This window comes from Diuraphis noxia, unplaced genomic scaffold, assembly GCF_037042655.1.
Source record: "Diuraphis noxia isolate RWA-SAM2 unplaced genomic scaffold, SU_Dnox_SAM2 contig0003, whole genome shotgun sequence".
Lineage (NCBI taxonomy): Eukaryota > Metazoa > Arthropoda > Insecta > Hemiptera > Aphididae > Diuraphis > Diuraphis noxia.
Genome location: NW_028301713.1, coordinates 6,794,758 through 6,817,476, shown reverse-complemented (window position 1 = coordinate 6,817,476; position 22,719 = coordinate 6,794,758). Strand labels below are relative to the sequence as shown.

The 22,719-nt window shown below is 28.7% G+C and overlaps 1 pseudogene; it reads left to right on the top strand.

Moving 5' to 3' along the window:
* The first annotated feature begins 20,084 nt into the window (after positions 1 to 20,084).
* Positions 20,085 to 22,719, top strand: part of LOC149056625 (uncharacterized) — a 161,628-nt pseudogene continuing 158,993 nt past the window's right edge.

The window sequence follows — 22,719 nt, the reverse complement described above, 5'->3', positions numbered from 1 at the left end:
AAGCTAGTAAGTTAAGATTGGTTCTAATAAAAACAAATTTGTTGAGTTTACTTTAATATGTGTTCTTAGATTGGAATTTGAAGATTTTGACGTTGATATTTTTTTTTATTTTTGGCGTACACAACAAACATTTAAATAATAAATTATTTTGACAGTCATTCTCAAGCTGTTCAAAGTATTTATTGATGCTGGGCCATTTCAGCAAAATATTCTCATTCATGATGTTAAACCTGAAAAAAGAAATCAATTATTCTAATTAAATATAATATTAAACATATTTTAGTAATTTAGAAATGTAACCACTTACTTGATCAACAAAATTCGAGTGTAGGAAAGGAAATATTCGAGTGTTGACAGAAAATGACAAAATATATAAACATCACTAGACTGGTTGAAGTCGTAATCGAAAATGGACTGGTTAGTCGAAGTCAAGTGCAACTTAGAAAATTTACTATTCGTAGCTCGTAGGTAAACTGTAGACGGAAAATGTGGACAGATACTAGATTGTACTGATTGTAGAAACTACATTTAACCACGTTTTAACATTTTGCTATTATAATCGAAATCGAAGTAGGCGAGTACTGATTCTACTGAATATTAGTATAGCGTATTTATTTTTATACTTGTAGTTTGTACAGTGATTACTGATTACTGAATTACTGATAGGCGATAGTTATAGCGGTAGGCCTGTATGCTGTATGCATTGTTAGATTATCATTAAGACTGACCACAGACCAATAACACGAACCGGGATTAAACTATTTTTAATTTTTTCATCGTAACACCGCGGTCGGCAAAAACGCTGAAAACATCGAATTAATAATAAATTATACAAAAATAAACTAGGTATTACCAAGAACAGTTTAGTCCACTCAGCGTTATCTACTATACAGATATTAATTCTTAATAAGTATTATATAATAATAATGTATAAATATTAAATAGGAATATAGGAATATATAGTATAAACTATAAAGGATATTTGTTAATATACCCGCAAACTGGCGACGATGGCGAAAAATAACGGGCATTGATAATATTTGTAATTTTATCATATAAGTATTTATATTTTTACGAATTTGAAAACATATTACATAATAATAAAAATTAACTTAACTTGTTTAAACGTAAAATTAACTCAAGTTCATTCAAAGTTAATTCAAAAGCTCATAAAGTTAATAATTAAGTTAATAACCATAAAAAATTTACTTATTAAGTTAAAAAGTTAACTTTTTAACTTAACTTTAACTTATTAACGCGTTAATGCCCAGCCTTGATATGTACATTATCGGTATTGGGTATATTAGATAATAGTTTAGGTTCATTTGACGCCCACTTCCTTAATTCAAAACCCGCACGTTTTAATACATTTATTAATTGGTCGCGTAATAATATGGCATCCGATAAAGTTGTCGCACCACCAAGATAATCATCTACGCAAAAATCTGTATTGATAGCATTGCACGCTACTGAATACGTGTGTATTTCTTGGTCTGCTAATTTTGTTAAACATGCAGTTGATAAGTATGACGCTGGGGTCGTACTATAGGTAACAGTCTTAAGCTGATAAATCTTAATTGGCTGGTTAACTTCTTCACGCCAGATTATCATTTGATAACGCCTATGCTTCGGCTCGATCCATATTTGTCTACATATACATTTTTGTTATGTCAGCTGATAATGCGTAATTATGAATACGAAATCTAGCTAGTATGCAAACTAATTCTTGCTGTATATTAGGGCCTTTTAATAGGACATCATTATAAGGCTTAATCCTGATGTAGTTTTACGGGATCCGTCGAAGACAACACGTAGCTTAGTAGTTAAACTGCTTTCTTTCACTACAGGCTACAGCATGGTGTGGTAAAAAATAATTTTGATCATTGTTAATATCGATATTTTCAATAATTTCCATATGTCCTAAATCTAAGTACTCCCTCATAAATTTCGTATAATCGGATTTAAGCTGAGGATTTGAATTTAGTCGTTTTTCTAGTGCAAATAACCGGCGTAATGCTGTGGTATATGAGTTACTTAAATTGAATACTTAATTAAAACTGAGGAGTCTCTAAATGGTAATTGTACAATAAATCTACCATCAGGACCGCGAGTTGTTGTGTTTTCAAAATGACTACGACACATCTTTTCTTCAAGCGTGTAAGTATCTTGTGTGTAACATTCTTCAAGGCGCCAGAATCTTGCAATCTGTTCTTCAATTGTTTTGTTTATTTGCACGCTTGATGAATAATGAAGCACAATTCTTATTTGATATATTTTTGTTCACTTGTCCAGACACCACCCATCCTAATTTAGTTTTCTGATATATAGGACCATTAATTGATGGTCGCTGTTGTTGATTACAAATTATTTCATAAAACAAACATTTTAAATGTATAATAATTGACGACGTAGCTACGTGCCTAGATCCTTCTATACCGATTACCGAGCAGTTAATAGGTGTCCGCTTTGTCCCGTTTTGTGGGATTTTAGACTTGTAATGATATGCTCACACATCATGATTGTATGTTGTTTAAATATTCAATAAAATAAATAACATTCAAGTTGTCGCACGCAGATAACAGTTCAAATCCAACAAAAAAAACACCATTGTCCACTGATGAAAGGAACGATTTGTATTATTTAATCACATGGGAACTTATACGTAGTTGTGACTATCTGGCACAACACGTGTGAGCTATTTCGTGTGCCACCAGAGCAGGGGATGGTCTAATGAGGATCTCTGTTACCAAAGACAATGCTAAGTCTTTGGAAACGCAGAGGCCTTTGGTGGAGCCATCTACAACCCTGGCTGGCTGGACCACGTCGTCTCCTTCCATCAGTGCATGAGCACCACTGTCAAGTGCATGAGCACCACTCTCAAGTGCATGAGCACCATCCAAAACAAAAACAACTTCTAGAGTGCAGGAGCACCTAAAAACTTTTCAACACCAGACATTACGAGCGACAGCTGGACCGTTTCTTTTTTAAAATCGAAATTTAACAGTGTTGTTTTTCTTTAATCTGAGTGTTTAATAAAAAAAACCTTTATTTATTTTATTACGTAAACTGCATATCAAAGACAGCTGCGAATAAGGTAAGGTGCATGCGCATCAATATTCATATCATAGGCGTGCGCAAAGTTTTAAGTCGGGGGCAGCGAATATTTTTACCGGCCCATACATGATGGGTATTAAGTTAACATTTTTAAGCTCAAAATCTTTTAAATCAAAATTTAACCTTTGACCTTTAAATAAAAATATTTTAAACGATATTATCATTGGTTAATCATAGATTGTTTTTGCTCAACACCGGTTACCATATCAAAATTAAAAATACATCAAATATCAATAACACGTTATTCTTTATTATTATAATACGGTTATATTATTATGTTATGTTATTATTATATAGTTCGGCCCATACAAATATATTCAAACCGTCCAGGGGCAGCAAGAGCACACCTTGCTGCCCCTGTCCGCACGCCTATGATTCATATATTTATATAATTTTATATATTATATTGTATTTATTAGATTTTTATAATTTAATAATTAATATTTTATTACTACGATGTACTTGATCGTTCTCGAATCACGACCTCGAGAACCCTCCGACGATCTGGAAGAAGGTAATAGCGCAATTTTAATATTTATATCTGGTAGCTTATTCTCCAGCTCTTATACGAGTAGAGAACAATACAGATCCTTTAGTGTAACTCAATAAATCAACCAAACATCATTTTTATTTCTAATATCCTCATATCTTATACTAGTAATATATAACTATTGGCAGGAGCCTTAGTTATATAATAGTTGTATTAACTTAAATATTTTAGTTATATTATTATTTATTTTTAGAATTTTATTTTTATTATATTAAATTCTTTTCTTTTATTTTTGCGTTATTACAAAGTGGCGCCCAACATAAGTTCAGTTTATTTAGATAAATAAACTGAGAATTGATCAAGTACACTTCATAGAAAATAAACAATATTATTTTATACATCATATTACTTTACACTAGTAAAAAAAAAAAAAAAGGGCACATATAAATAATATATTGCTAATTAAAAACGGGATATAATTAAATTATAAGGAAATTTTATTTTAACCCGTAAATAAAACAAGAAAATTTTTTTTGTAAATCTTAGAGGATTCACACTTAATATTAAAAATCAAAACAAGGATATTTATATGTGCCTGCGTATATATATATATATATATATATACTTTATAACCAGAATACATAATATTAATACTGAAATACTGAATATTCTAACAAATTTTTAATTATTTAATAATTTAAATAATTACTGAATATCAGAGAAATATATATACTATTATTATTTAGAAAATTACGTTGATAATACACATATAATTTATATATATTATAAAAATAACAGCAATTACTTTAGTTCTAAGGTAATACATGTTTGTCTTTACTACTGTTTTTGCTTTTACCACATAAAAAAAATATATATATATATATATTTATATATTCAATAATAATAATAATAAAAAACAAACATAATAAATATAAAAAATAATTGTTTGTCACGATTAAATATTATTGCAGAACACAATATATCCTCAACAATTTTTTTTTTACATTTTCAAAAAAAAAATTTTTAATTAATTAATAAAAAAAAAAAAATTATTAAAATATTGTTCCTTAGAAAACAAATTAATATAATAAAATAAAAAATAAAAATAAAAAAAAACAAACAAACTGACACATGCAAAATTTAGAAAAAAATCAGTTAGATAATAATTATAAATTCCCAGACATAGATTTTAATAACATCTCAACAGGGTGGATTAACAAACTTAACAAAGAAAAATTAATAACAGAATTGTCAAGAAGACAATTATTAACATCTGGTCTAGTTCCAGACTTAAAAAGTAGGCTCCATAAATATCTAAAAGGAGAATCTACCCCTGACGATTTCGAAAAACAAATAGATAACATAAAATTTATTTCAGAACCAATTACTAATTCCGTCGATAACACAATAAAAAACAATATGACTGACAACAAAAAACCCTATTTCAAACCAACAAATTTCTCAGGTTCTATTTCAGAAAATATTGATTCGTTTTTAAAAAAATATAACAGAGCAGCCATCATAAATGGTTGGTCTGAATCTGAAAAGATTTAATATATCCCTGTATTCTTAGAAGGCTCCGCTCTTACATTTTATGACAATATTGTAGATAGCGGAGAGATATTAAATGGCCTGACTTAGATTAGAATTTGAACCAATAGCTCAAACGGACATGCTCCGCCTAATGTTGGAAAAACGCAAACAATTACCGGATGAACCTACAGTATCATATATTAACGAAGCTGAATCTTTATGTAGGCGTATTGATAATAATATGTCTCAGGAAGAGATGGTTCGTAATATCATGAAAGGCTTAAACCCCTCCATAGCACGATATATTATAGGAATAATGGGCAACTAAAATTTATCAGAATTAAAAAACAATATACGTAAATATGAAATGATCGAATTCATGATAGGTGAAACACCTAAATCTTCATTTGATTTCGAAACAGAAATAATAAAATCAAAAATTCAACAAATAAACACTAATAAAAATAGTAAAGAAAATGAAATTGACAAATTACGTGATGAAATAAAAGACATGAAAGCTATGTTTAGCCAACTCTTAAAAGATAATAAAAATAATATACGTCAGAATAATATAGAACAAAAAGATCCCTATAAACTTAATAAGCAATTAAATCAAAATGACTTTAACAACCAACAGTGGCAGACGCAAATGTCGCAAACTTATAACTCACCATATAACAATTGGAACGCAGGTCCAACACATTATAACCAACCATATTTTCCACAAAATCCGATAAATAATAATATGCAACAAACAAATCAATCCGTATATAAAAATAAAGTCCCTAATACTCAAAGAAAAAAATGACCGAATTGCTCTAAAACTAATCATTCAGAAGAAAAATGCTTTTTCAAAAATAAATCAAGTAACAATAATACGGGTATAACATACGGGGGCGGCAATAGATCGCCTATAGTATTATATAATGTAAACAAAAATACTCATTGGATCCCAGGTACACTTACAACAACAAAATCAAATAAAATCCCTAGCAACATTATTCACATACGAGAAACACAAAAAATTAACTTACAAACACACAATTTAAATATCAAGGACACGAGAAACGGTGACATAGACACAATTAATAATATACAAATAATACAAAACGAAAACTATATGAAAAAGAATAATGACCACTAAAAAAACGAGTTCCTTGCAGCATCTAAACATGGCATCCGGTAACGATAACGACAAACAAACGCATCCCAATACATTATTATACACAAAAGTACCACCACATGCTGAATCAATAGAAATCACTGATAATAAAGAAACCGATTTCCAAACAAAAAATATTACAGCCACAGATCTAATAAACAAGGCCACAAAACAATTTCTAACAGATTCAGAAGGCACACCCTTCTCAATTTCACACAAATTAAGCATAATAGAACACAACAAAACTATTCAGCTGTTAACTGAATACATACATATTTTCACAACGGATACTTCTAATATAAAAGCTACCAATGTAAAACCTTGCGAGATTAAAATGAAACCAAATTATAAAGAACCAAAATTTAATGCACCCCATAGAGTATCACCACAGCAGAGACAAGAATTAGAAACTCAAATTAATAAACTAATAAAAGCAAACATAGTAAAACCAGTAAGTTCAAAATTTGCCGCACCGGCATTCCTTGTAAAGAAAAAAGAAATAGGCTCATATCGCTTAGTAGTATCTTACAAAGAACTTAATGACAGAGTAGAATGTGATCAATACCCAATATCTCGTACTGCAGACTTGTTCAGAGCTTTAGAAAGATTAAAATACTTTAGCTCTCTCGACTTAAACAGTGGATTTTTTCAAATTTCGGTTGCAGAAAAAGATCAATTTAAATTAGCGTTCACCTCCGCATTAGGATTATTAACTTTCACAAGACTTCCACAAGGTTTTAAAAATAGTAGTGCAATATTTCAGAGAGAATTAAATAAGGCATTTTCAAATATATTATACAAATCAATTATAATTTACATTGATGATTTAGTATCCTATGGCAATAATTTTGAACAAGTAATAATTAATTTACGCAAGGCATTTGAAATTATTGATAAAATGAATTTTTCTCTAAAAACAAAAAAATGTAATTTCTTTTTTGATAAAATAGAACTATTAGGCCATAAAATATCAACCACTGGCATACAACCTTTAGACACAAACACTAAAGCAATTATTGAATTTAAACGACCTAAAACAATAAAAGACGTTAGATCATTTATCGGCATGTGTTCGTACTATAGGAAACATGTCAAAGACTTTGCCAAAATTGCACACCCACTTAGTGAATTAATAAAAACAGGAACAAATAAAATAACATTGCTTGACCAACATGAGGAATCATTTAATAAATTAAAAAAATGTTTAATATCAGAACCATTACTAATACACTTTGATGATAATAAACACGTATATTTGACAATAGATGCGTCTATAATGGGTTTAGGCGCATGTATTGAGCAACCCGACGACACGAATACACTACACCCCGTAGGATATGCATCTAGAAAACTCCTAGACTCAGAAAAAACTTATTCTTCCACCACTCTTGAATTACTTGGACTTTGTTTTGGTATTCAGTATTTTCGAGAATATTTATGGGGACGTAAATTTACTGTATTTTGTGACAATATAAGTTTACAATATTATAACAGTTTAAAAATACCCTCCGCTAGGATAGCCGGATTAACATTAAAATTATTAGATTTTGATTTTGAAATAATATATAAAAAGGGTAAAGAAAATAAAGTCGCTGATTCACTTTCTCGAAATGCAATTAACAATATTAAAAGCATAAATATATTTAACGATAATATCGATTTATTGACCAATTTACACGACATAAAAATACAACAAAAAAATGACCAATTTTGCAACAATATAATAAAAGCATTAAAAAATGAAGAAGTACCCACCAACATAAAAAGAAAATCTAGGTTATTCACATTACAAAATGAAATATTATATTATAAAAAATACATACCCCCAAAAAACCATAACCTTATTCTTGTTATACCAAAAACACTAATTAATGAAATATTAAAATCCTACCACGACTCACCTACTGGTGGTCACACAGGCATATCACGAACTAATCACAAAATTCAAAATAAATATTATTGGCCATCATTAAATAAAGACACCACAAATTTCATCAAATCATGTGACGAATGTCAAATTAATAAAAAAATGAGTGGCAAGCCAATAGGTTTACCAAATCCAATACCCATAATAACAGGAAAACCACTAGATAGAGTAACGTTCGACTACTTAGGACCACTTATATCAAGCAATAAAAAACGTTATGTGCTAGTAGCTGTATGCAACACAACAAAATATATATTTACTAAAGCAGTTGAGTCAGCAACAGCCGAAAGTACTGCCAAATTGATAATAGAAATAGTATCGACTTGGGGCTGTTTTAGAAACTTTTCATCCGACAGAGGTACTCATTTTAGAAATAATTTAATCAGTGAAATATGTTCAAATTTAGGAATAAAACAAACATTATCAACAAGCTATTCACCTCAAACACAAGGTCTAGTTGAAAAAATTAATGGGGTATTAACAGGCTCATTAAAGCAAAATACAAAATTCACTTATCTGAGGGCATAGCTTTAGCAAACACCAAAGAAAATACATTAATCTTACCAACGGGTTCAAGGTTGAAATTGTCAGACTCATATGGGCGGCTTGATCAATATAAGGGGGAAGTGATTTGGACAAATGAAAAATCAGATTGTAGTAGCACAGAGTATGACGTATTGTATGATGGACCAGCTTCCATCGTCACATCCGTAGGTCGCAACAATAAAAAATTCGAGACTTACATTGTAGAGACCACATATATTGCTTTTGCTTTAAAGAAAATATCTATTACATTTGCTTGTAATATCCCAGTTATTCAAACTGAAAATAATCAATTAATCATATTATCAGACTATATGTATGTAAATAGCTTCACTCCTAAAAAAATTCAACCATTCAACACTGATCTATTATCCTCAAAAATACAAAATTTGTCTACCTAGAATACACCATAAAAAGAACAGTCACAAATCTTTATGAAGATCTAACAAAAAAACAATGCAACTTCGAAAGACAACTTCTCTTGCAAAAATTAACACTTGCTTCGTATAGTCTATCCGAATTTGCTTACACCATAGGCGAAGGGCCAGGCTTTGTAGCCATAAAAAATGGTGAAATCATTTACCTACAAAAATGTAAGCCCGGAGATGTAGAAATATCAGTACAAACTTCATGTTTCAATGAACTTCCGGTACTATATAATAATAAAACACTTTTCATGACTCCCAAAACTCATATATTACAGACTTATGGCACTCAAATAGATTGTAACGAATATTTACTGTAATTTATTGTAATAGATCAAGGAATCGATGCAAAAAATTTAATTGATGAACAAACCCTAAGCAAACTAGTCCATCAGGAAATATATAACATGTGGAGCTGGTTCACAAGTTTCGGCAACATAATGTCAGGCGTGTTAGGTTTAGTCATTATTTTCAAAATGGTCGTAACCTTCATAAACACTGGGTTAAACATAACATTATTATATAACACATTTGGATGGAGCATCAAATTGTTTGGTGGGTTATTCTCGAACGTTACACACCATCTGATGCATAACAAACATAATAAACAATACAAATCTAAAAATTCAGAACATAAAATAATTGAATCGGAAAAACAAAACAAAAATAATAAAGCACCAATAATTATTTACAATAGAAGACTCGGTATAAAAAAAATAAAAAAGGACAAAGATAATTATACTTCTCTTAAAAAAAAAAAAAACTAAATAAATAACCAAGGTTAAGTTAGAAAGTTAAGTTAATGTGCTAATATATCTGTACAAAAAAAAAAAAAAAAATACTGTAAAAAATAATTTAAGTTAAGTCAATATGTTAATATATATGTACAAAAAAAAAAAATACTGTAAACAATAATATAAGTTAAGTCAATATGTTAATATATATGTACCCAAAAAAAAAATATACTGTAAAAAAATAATTAAAGTTAAGTTAATATGTTAATATGTCTGTACATCAATGCAAAAAAAAAACATAAGTTAAGTTAAATCGATAAGTCATAATTGTTTGTACAACAATGCAAAAAAAAACTGTAAAAAAAAAAATACTGTAAAAATAATTAAATTATATACGTAGGACAACAAATGTTAAAGCAAATAAGTGCACAGAATAAGTAATAAAATGTCTAGAGTAATTAACCCAATCTAAACCTATATGTAAGAATATGAATGTTAAAGCAAGAAAAAAAAAAAAAAATGTGAAACACTAACATACTCTAAATAAGAACATTTCCAATGTATACAAAATTATAAACTAAGTTACGTACGTTTCCCCACCCCGTTTGCTGTTACATCATCAAAAAAACCAACTGTAAAAAAAGAAATATAGTTATAACCTTAGTAAAGTTTATATAATTTAATTTATAATAATCCTCTGTGTACTATCGCATAAAAAAAAAAAATAAATAAATAAAATATTTATTCAAAAAAAGTCAAAAATAAATAACACTAAAATAAACATATAAACAACAAATAAAATAATAAAATACTATATATAAAAAAAAAGTGAGTTCAAATAAGACAAACCCTATAGAGATAAAAAAATTAATTAAGTACAAAATACAATTAAGTAGTTATAAGTCAAATATTACCAACTCTAGCTAATAGTTAATAAGAAATAATATGTAAAATTAGAAACTAAGCAAACAATATGTCATTTCATACAAAATTGTTAAAACTTAATAAATTGTAAAGTAATCATTATCATCCACCAGTTAGGAATCTTAAATTTAAAAATAAAATAGTAACATTAATACAAATAGAGCAACAATGGAATAGGAGTGGAAGAAGACACAAGCTTCAGTCCTGCACACATACTATTCCTATATTATATGTAAGCTAAAATCATATTACAGTCGACCCTTCAATTTTGTATAGCAAAAAAAAAATAATAATTACCCAGTTACATTGTATTCAAACTTTTAGAACTTTCAGCTTTCGACTTTAAACATTAAACTTTCTCAACGTCACACTTGATGTATCACGCTGACACTCACCTGTGAGTGGTATTGTGATGGCACAATACAAAAAAGCGTAGGGTGGATGTAATGATATGCTCACACATCATGATTGTATGTTGTTTAAATATTCAATAAAATAAATAACAGTCAAGTTGTCGCACGCAGATAACAGTTAAAATCCAACAAAAAAAACACCATTGTCCACTGATGAAAGGAAAGATTTGTATTATTTAATCACATGGGAACTTATACGTAGTTGTGACTATCTGGCACAACACGTGTGAGCTATTTCGTGTGCCACCAGAGCAGAGCAGGGGATGGTCCAATGAGGATCTCTGTTGCCAAAGACAATGCTAAGTCTTTGGAAACGCAGAGGCCTTTGGTGGAGCCACCTACAACCCTGGCTGGCTGGACCACGTCGTCTCCTTCCATCAGTGCATGAGCACCACTCTCAAGTGCATGAGCACCATCCAAAACAAAAACAACTTCAAGAGTGCAGGAGCACCTAAAAACTTTTCAACACCAGACATTGCGAGCGACAGCTGGACTGTTTCTTTTTTAAAATCGAAATTTAACAGTGTTGTTTTTCTTTAATCTGAGTGTTTAATAAAAAAAAACCTTTATTTATTTTATTACGTAAACTGCATAGTTATATAATAGTTGTATTAACTTAAATATTTTATTTATATTATTATTTATTTTTAGAATTTTATTTTTATTATATTAAATTTTTTTCTTTTATTTTTGCGTTATTACAGACTTATATACTTATATTAACTATATTAATATAAAATTATAAAAATTTAGAAAGATCTCACCCGAATATGCTTCAATTTTGATTGTTGAACTTATTGATACCACCACTGAATTTTGAATTAACAACTTATATTATCCGCGAATGTGAAAAGAATAAAATAAGTATTATTTTTATTCAGAAGGAAATATCGTAATGGTAATATTCCAATAAAAAAAAAAAAAAATATACATAAATTTATGAGCGTTTATTAAAAAACTTGTATTCACTTGTATATATTGGTTTGTAAATTAAATTTGATAATATTAAGTTTCAATTGGTTGAAATATTTTACGGTAATTTAGTCACTTTGCTAGGTTAAAGCTATAAATTTACACGTAATTATACTGCTTAGACACAGATATGAATACACTTTATAATGTTTTGATGGCAATGACTGGTTGCTGATCCGGATCGATGGACCAAAATGTTTCGAATTGATGTGGACTGTATTTTAAATAAATGAGTTAACGCACTTTTAAGTATAATAACTGTTTGTATTATAAATGTAGTATTTTGGAGTCGCTCGCATTGGCGCGGTGTACTTTATACGGAATTACAATTGCGACTAAAAACGAATTACAAAGGTGACCGATAGGCGATAAGCTCATAGTTGAGCGCACAATAATATAAATGATATGACACCAAAGAAAATAATATCATTGCGATTAGAGCCTTAACAGAATCGTACCGGTTAAATATAAATGTGACTCCTGACATTAAAAACAATCGTTAAGGTTAAGGACCTATGCTGTTGCTGTACAATATAATTACATATAAAATATATCTACGATTAAACAATTGCAATTAATATAAAATATTATATTAAATGCCTTACCTGACTCGCAGCTCACTATGGTCTATGCTGAAACAGTATAATGTGACACACGTAATTATTACTTAAATTAATACTCGAATATATGAATTTAAATGTCTTGGCTAGTGCACATGTACTGGTTGAAATTACGACATGGACATAACGAACAGAGAGAGAGAGAGACAGGTGGCCTAATTCAAAGGTTTCTTAACGAAACCGAGAATTAGATTTCTCATCGGCAAGAGATTTTTTTTTTGATGGTGGGATAAAAAGTATGATGTATTTCATTTTAAACTCTAGTCAAAATGGATAACTGTTCAAACAGTTTATAGCTGATAATGATGAAACGATGCAGTATAGTAGTGAAATCAGTACACCCAAAAGGTTAAAGCCAACTTCATCTATTTACATGTCACTCATTGTATTATTTTTGTGATTTTTATTTTTATAGTAACAGTCGGCTGATATGATGAAATTTTTTTTAGAGGCTGTTATCTAAAAAGTTTTATTTTTGTTTTTTATATACTAAAGTTGTATATTTATAAAGCAATGTCATACTTAACAAAGTAAATACAATCTGTTATATTGTTATGTTACTCCAAAGTGAAATACAACTACCTATAGTTGGTTACACTATTTAGCCGATAATAGTATGAATTATAATTGTGGCTTGATGATTTAGAGTACCTATAACATAAGCACTATGCGGCGCGGTGAGACATAACCATAGACATATAAATATATGGACTGCGCTTAGAGAGAGAAAGTCAATTCCAACATCTAGTGAGAGAGAAAAAAGAAATTACACCCATCATGGAGTAAATAACATTAATAATTGTTTATTCCCTGATTTATTGATATAGATAACAACAATAAATTGATGATAGACGACACGGACTCATTGAACTATATATCTAACTATAACTATATATCTAACTAAGATATCTAGTCCGTGGTAGACGATAGTATCACAGAATTCTGTGATACTGCAGTGGCGGCTCGAAGGGAGTATATTTGAATCATGTGATTCACAAAAATATGGGTGGGTGGGTCTTATGGTTGGAAAAGGTAGACCGAACCATTTTTGCAGGTTGGTAATTACTAATTTGAATATTAAATTATAAATAATAAATATAATATATAGCCGTAATGTGTACTCAGCAGATAATTTACAGTAATAAGTAATAACTATATTTTATGATGGGTAGTGTAGAAATATTAAACGTGATTCGGGGGGAAAAAAGTTCAAGCCACCACTGTGTGATAGTATCATGAATTGTCATAGATATAAGATATTATATATATTCTAATAATATTATCTATGTGAATTGTGAATAATGATCTGTATCAACAATATTTTATATAATATTATATAAATTAAATCATAAAGTAAAAAATAATAATATACACGTAAACCATATAGTCAATAAAAGAAGTAAAAATAAATAACACACGTAAAATTAAATAAATAATTAACCTACGAGTCAAGTGTTATACCATATCAAATGTTGCAAACAATTATAAATTATAATGTATTGTTATGTATTGTTTATTAGCATTTAAGTTACGATATTAAGATAAACTAGGTAGTAGTGCGCATACGACAAGCGGGCCGTAATTGCATGTAGACCGCAATCTATGGTAGAGCGCATACGACAAGATAGCCCAACTATCCAGTTCCAGTATCCAGTACATATAATATAAAATACTTAAAATACATTTGAATCATGGTCAAAAAATGTTGTAAAGTTGCAGAATCTACATTTAAAAGCAATATAGGAAAAATATCAAAGCAAGGAAATATAATTCAATACTTAATAATAAAATCTTCAGCTCATCTCAAAATCAATTCATTGTTCACTGCCATATCAAATCACATTTTAAATCAATCACCATTAAGCAACCATTTACTACAAATTGTAAATTTAATTTTGAAAATATATTTCACAAAAAGATTACATCACTTCAATAAAACCAATAGTCAACCACAAATTAGAATTAGATCATTTTTAACTAAACAAATTCATTTTAAAAATCAATAACATGTTATAAATTGTAATCGTAATAGTTTGTAGAAACCAAAACATTAATCGAGTGGAATGTAATAAACTGTAATATTTATGTAATTTATGTTTACTATTTTAATCTTGACTTTGTAATACCATAGACATATTAATATATGTATAATATATATATATATATATATATATATATATATATATGTATATATGTCTATCTGTAATACCTATTAATATAATACTGATTTGCTGTACTTATATACTCATTTTAAACAAATTTACAAATTTATATTATAATTATTATTAATCATTTTTTTTTTTTTATTTATTATAATATAAATTATTATGTAGTTTGAATTAGTACAAAAAAAAAAATATAATATTTTATATTATGTGTACAATATATTTTTAAAAAAGGTACCATTTTTTCCATGTTCTGTGTATTTTTTGTTCCATGTGAGGTGTAGTTATAGTCTGTCTCTCTCACCAGATGTTGATATTTCAAAATGTACATGCAGGGGCCAGGGATACGGAACGCGCAGTCCATATATTTATATGTCTATGGACATAACACATTGCTGCAGCAAAATTTTAAGTCAGGTTTACCACTCTGTACGATCATTATTGTATAAATTAATATTGTATAGGTACTCTAAATCATCAAGCCACAATTATAATTCATACTATTATCGGCTAAATAGTGTAACCAACTATAGGTACTTGTATTTCCCTTTGGAGTAACATAACAATATAACTGATTGTATTTACTTTGTTAAGTATGATATTGCTTTATAAAATATACTATTTTACTAAATTAAAAAAATAAAAATTAAACTTTTTAGATAACAGTCTCCAGAAAAATTTCATCATTGAGAAGACAACCGGAACAGTTGGTCATTTGGACGAAGTAGTTGAATGAGGCTGTTGAGCCGATGAACAAGCAGTGGACTAGCGTCCCGCATTGCTTAGTTCACGGTCAACTAGGTATTAATTATGTTGACACCACCTGAGAGAGTAACAATGCCAAGGGAGTGGCCATGGATTATTAAAATAATAAGAGACTACTAAAGGTAAAAGTTAGGCGTGGACACCAAATAACATTATGTAAACAATGGGGGATTAACTGAACATTTATGAAAACAGATAGATAGGCGTTGCATGTCCTCAGGACGTTAGACACGACTATGGGATAAGAATTCCAAGAAACGATACCCAAACTAGGAATATACTGTCATAATAATAGATACAGTATTATCAAGCATGCAGCTGCACGGGATGTGTACTGATCTCATATGTGGGAGGGTGGCATTTCCGTCAGTTTAGATGATTATACCACATCCGTGAGCACAGCGACAAGAGCAAGTAGACTATGGGGAGTAGAGGGTAGCACTATGTATAAGGTACCCCGAAACGGCCTGTATTCAGACGCGACTTGACCAGACTAGCCAGAGCACCTTCACGCCAGTCTGTTCTTTAAATTAATTAAATTGAACTTAGAAAATATTCGAGTCAAACCGAATTTATTCTAGTTATTCAGAATACTTAACTTACATTCAGCTTTCATGTTATAAATAAATATATGTTTTACCACAATAAATAAACAATTCATCTAATTAAGAAGAATTCTACGTTGTGTAATTAACTCAAGAGTCACCTTCCAAACATCATCCTTGACTACTGATACCTGTAGGCGACGTGATCACTACAATATTTACAATATATTCTTGATCAGAACAATACGCAAAAATGAGATAGAGTTATAAAATATGATTTTTTTAAGAAAGAAGCCACCGATTAGTATCTATCTATTTAGAGTTTCTGTTTATAAAGGTAAACTAGTTTAAAATTAAAAAAGCGGGTAATTCGTGGATGTCACTCTGCTGTACAGTAGGTTACTGTAATGGATGGGATTAAATTTGAATGCAATGATAGGTATCATTGTATACGAAAAACGATTCTGAACGGAGATGATTTGTCAGTCTAGGATATATTATATTTAAATATTGTCATATATTCTATTTTGAAACAAATATTTTATTTTTCAATCAAGACGCATTTTGCATAAGGCATGGTTAATCAATTAGTGTAGTTATCATGTAGTTATCATAATTCATAATACCTTATATTACCATAGATATACGGAAACCTGGTTTGAGGATAAATCGTTATCATTACGCGATTTCATAAAACTTTAAAACTCAAACGCCCAAAACATTTTTCCTATAATAACGCTTCAAATTTTCTCTATAGCTATTTAAAGCAAAACTTATGGAAAACTTGGTGTAATTTTATAACCTTAGATATAAATACAAACAATATTATTAATTTTGAACTACAAAATAATTTGCAAATATTCATGGTTTTGACGAATTTTTGTCAATATTTGAAATTCAAATGCTAATAAAAATTTAATTTGAATTTCCGGTGGACATTTTTTTTGTGATAAAGATTGAAAATTTTTTTTTTTTTTTTTTTTATTAGGAAAGAGCCCTCGGCAGCATAGGCCATTGGGCTTACAAAATATGAATAGCTTAAATTAAATATTTACAGTAAGAAACATAAACGAGAGAACTTAATTCTAGATTTTGGATTGAAGGTTTGCTGTTGTGATGAATTGGATGACGTCTGTTATGGCCTTGGGATGATTTTGAAGTATTTCGGAGAGTGATTCGGAAAGGTTGGGGCTTGATCGGATGTTGTGGTATGTGCGGCATTCGGTGAGTAAGTGTTTAATGGTAATTTGGACGCCGCATGTTGATTGAAAAATTTGTAAGGACTCTTGAATTAAATTTTCAAATCTTAGGTATAAAAAGAAAAACTTTTATGAATTTCGATCTAAGATAATTTGAACATTGCCGTAATTTTTATGTATTTAGTCGAAATTTGAACTGTAAATAATTATAAAAAAATTTGTGACTATATATTTCTTTTATTTTTCAAATGCTATAGTAAAAATATTTTAGGAGCCTTGTATTAAATTTTCAAATCCTAGGTATAAAAGGACAATTTTTTATGAATTTCTAGGATAAAATAATTTACGAATTTTCGTGATTTTTACGTATGTTGTCAAAATTAAAATTTGAATACATGTAAAAAAAAAAATGTGGCTATATATTTACTTTATTTTTCAACTGCTATTGTAAAAATATATTATGAGCCTTGTATTAAATTCTCAAATCTTAGAATTAAAAAAAAAATTTTTACGTATTAAGTCAATATTTGAACTTCAAATGCTAATAAAAAAAAATCGTGCCTATGTATTGTTATAATTTTTTAATCACCACAATAATAACTTATGAGTAACATTGTATTAAATTTTTAAGTATTTTGATAGGGCCATAAAAATTTTATCGACACTTCAAAAAAAAATTTTCAGAAAACTTGAAAATTTCTGTTGTCTATAAATACCTCAAAAAAAGTCGAAATATTTTGAAAATTAAATCATGACGTAATAAAAATGTCAATTTTAAATAACTGGTAAAATTTTCAAGTATCTACGACTTATAATTTTTGAAAAATAACAAATGTTTAAAATCGTTTGAGGATAAATCGTTATCGTTACAATTCAAACGCACTTAAAATTTTTCCTATAATGATGCTTCGAGTTTCTCATTAGCTATTTGAAGGAAAACTTAGTTTTGTATTTTTAATCCTTAGTTATAAACGCAAAAAGCTTTTGATTTTTCAACTTATAAATTACTTGCAAATTTTCGCGTTTTCGACAGATTTCGTGAAAATTTGAACTATAAGTGCTTATAAAAAAAATTGCGACTAACGATTTTTAATTTTTTTTAGTTACAATTATAAAAACTCATAAGGAACTTTGTATAAAATTTTCAACTTTTTTTGGTCATCCAAAAATTTTTTACCGACACTTCAAAAAAAAATTCTCATACAAATCGAAAATTTCAGTGGTCTATAAATAACATAAAAAAGTCAAACATTTTTGAAAATTAAACTGTATTTAAATAACAATAACATAAACATTTGGTGAAAATTTCAAGTATTTACTGTGATTAGTTTTTGAATTACAACCATATAAAAAAATCTATTTGGTCAAAAACTGGTTTTGCGTAAAAATTCCCGTTTTTCTGTCACTTTTTTTGTTTTTCTTGATTTTTTGAAAACTGTTGGAAAATGTTCACTTTTGACCTGTACAATGCACCAAGGATATTCACTTTTACATCAGAAACCACCCCCAAAGTTTTAAATTTAAGCATTATTTTGACTATTTATGCTGTACAGTGTACAGACACACACAAAAAAAAAAAAAAAATAGTATTATTATAAAAATTAAAAATATAAAATATAATTGTAATCATGTTTATTTAGCAATTTTAACTAATTGGAAGTAATTTAAGTAATTTTTAACACCTGAATGCTAAATAAACATGATTACAATTATATTTTATATTTTTTTAATTTTTATAATAATACTAATACTGTATTTTATTAGAGATCCATTCTATAGGCAGGTACTACTGTATTAGTGTACTACTTAAAAATTAATATTTTAGTTACTAAAATTGTATAAATATTAAATGGCATTAAGCCAATAAGTTGATTGCAGTATACAGGTATACTTATTACTTCATTATTTGCATATCAAAATGGATATACCTACTTAATTAATTAAATTAACTCTTTAACCCTCCATAAAATTAACATTGGTCAACATTTATATTTACTCAGCCCCGAGCAGAGCAATCTCACAACTACCCTGGAATTTCTCCGCATCACAGGACTTCTTAACAAAATCTAATACAATAAGTTAACGTAATGTTTCATTGTTTTCTCTCCTTTATATATTGTATCTCTACATAAAAATGTATTACTATGTATAATTTTGTAAATATAATGTTCGTCCAATGGCCATAGTAGCCGCGGACTTGATTCTATTAATAAAAATAAAAAAATATTGATCGTCTCCATGGCAATGTAATCACTGATCAAGAACATCATCTATGGTGGTCGTTTATTTGTGAGCTCTCTGTTAATGAACGATTAAAATTATAATGATTTGGATGATGAACAATTTACAAAGCCATTACATTTTTATTCATTTTTCGTGTATGTATTATTATTTAAAGACGTACATTAAATTGAAACATCAACAAACTGTCAATATGTCGTAAGTGTTGTTTTTCTTGGATTTTCTGTTACCTACTCTACCGAGTTTGCTTTTGTCAACTGATACACGAATTTTCGTATATTGTGTTTTGTGCAGAATGTTAAGTTACCTATGATCACTAATTATTGCATGTGACACAATAATTTATATTTGATATACGACGAAGCAATTTAAGTAGAAACCCCAAAATGCTACAAAAACCAAAGTAATAACCGATCTAACCAAAGTGCACAAGAACGTGACGACCGAAATGTTACCAGTGTCAGATAGCAACTATACAAATTCCTGCAAATTTATTTTATGGGCAATTCACCACAAGAAATTGATCTGCGTTGTGCACATAACAATTTAGTAAAGAGGTCTATTGTAGAACAATTACAAACTTTATTTCATGAACACAGTCAATTGATTATATTGTTTAAAACTGCACTGGATCTGATGCCATCTGATAATTACAAAATTGTAATCAGAGCCGATAAAACACCTGCGGGTCAACATGCAAGACGTTTTAATGCACCAACTATTGATGAAGCTGGTATCGTTGTAGTTGGAGAAAACTTGGAACCCCGTGATATTGTTTTACATCGTCGGAATGATCGATTACAACGTATAAAGGAAAAACACCTCAATCACTGCAATATCCCATTATATTTTGGCAAGGTGAAGATGGCTATGATTTCTCAATACAAATGATAAATCCCATTACAGGTAATTAAAATATTAGTTTAGTTATGGCGATAAAATCATTGTCACCATATTATGTATTTTAATTTTATATTTCAATGTTATAAAAACAAAATCTATTTACAGGTTCTGAAACCAACAAAAAAGTCAGTTCAATGAACTATTATTCATACCGCCTAATGATTCAGGAAAATGAAAACAATCACATATTGAAATGTCGGCGATTATATCACAAATATGTTGTTGGCATGTGTGTTAAAATTGAAACGGAGAGATTAACATTCATCAGGTTGAATCAGACCAACTCCAATCTGAAGAGTATATTCACCTTCGAGATGTGATTAATACTAATAGAAATTGATATTGACACGATTAACAATAAAGCGATTACTCACTTTTAAATGCTTATATATGTTTTATTTAATTATTTTTTATTCACACCACCCTATCAGCAGGGTGACGGTTCTGTTCAGGAGAATTTTATGCCCCGACAGGACGAGTACGGTGACGGGGAGGTGATACAAATTAAATTAAATAACAAATAACAAATAAAATTGAATGAAATTGAATAAAGTTTGAGTCATATGGAGATGGTACATTTAACGTGCAACGAATTAAACGGGGTCAGCTATTAATAATATTTTTTCTGTACAAAAATATAATATAATATAAAATATTTTGTTATTAAAAAAAAAACGAATCATAAATCATAGAACTTGATAAAACTAATTAATTTTAGTAGAACGATAAATGATAATTTTTGAAGAACAATATATTAAACGTAATTTACCAGTAGTTTTGATTCTTTTTTTCTGAGTATCGAACGTTATACTTTTAGCATTAAAGATGGGACATATTTTTGTCGTTGTTGTATTTTAAATAAAAAAAAACTATATTATTATTATTATTATTATTTCATATTATTTATCGTTTGAAATTTTGTTATTCTGTTGACATTTTTTATTTTTTTATTATTTGTCATCCTTTTATTTGATTAAATCGTTACCTTTTGTATTGTTTTAGACAATTTAATAAATAGATAGGTATTAAATTTAAATAATATTTTATAAACAGTTACAAAATCATTGAAGGTTTATAATATATAATTATATTAATATTATAACATGATACGTATGTGTAAAAGACAAACTGAAAAATAATAAAAAAGGCAATGTTGGCATTCTTATAACAACGGAAAAGCGGTGATGGTCAAAATCAACTGGGCATTTTAGTAATAACCCATTAAACTTAATTTTGCCCGTATCGTATTATACTGTTGCATCTTTCGGTTTATATCGAAAAAAAATACCGTCTGAACGAACTATAGCTTGTACATAACAATAAAATAATAAATACTAGAGTGCTGGTATATAAAAAACAAACAAACATTTTCATTTTTATTTTTTTATACCACCTACTATTTAGTAAAACGTTTGAAACAGGGAAAAAAACGAGTACCTGGGGAACAGCTCGTATGCCGGAGGCGAGACGTTCAAAAGCGATGTTAACACAAACGATTAAGTACTCTACAATTCGGAATGTTTAATTTACAATATTGTATAATATGGTTTTAAGTATGTTATGTGGTAAAATATTGAAGAAAATAAAACGTTATTCACCGATTATTATAGTTGTTGACAAAACACTTATTTTATGCGTATAGTTATTGTTCTATGGACTAGATATTCAAGTCAAATTTCAAATACCAAACGTATCCAAAGAGTCCAGTCTAAAATCCTTCGTATCATTTCAAACACTCCATTCTATGTTTCAAATAAATCCCACCACTCTGATCTACAGTCACGGAACTAACCAAGCTACATTACAAACGCTTCATTTATCGATTATATCGTCAATCCAATCTACTAATTTCTCAACTAACATCCAAATCCATACCTGGTAATCCTCAAAATAAATTTAAAAAATAAATACAGTGGTGTTGTGACTTGCTCACATGAGTATATAATTCATTAGCTTTTGAAAAATGAAAAATAATGTAAATAAATATTTAAAAAAAATGTAATTGTAAGTGAGTTACCGATAATGTTAATTATCTATTGATGAA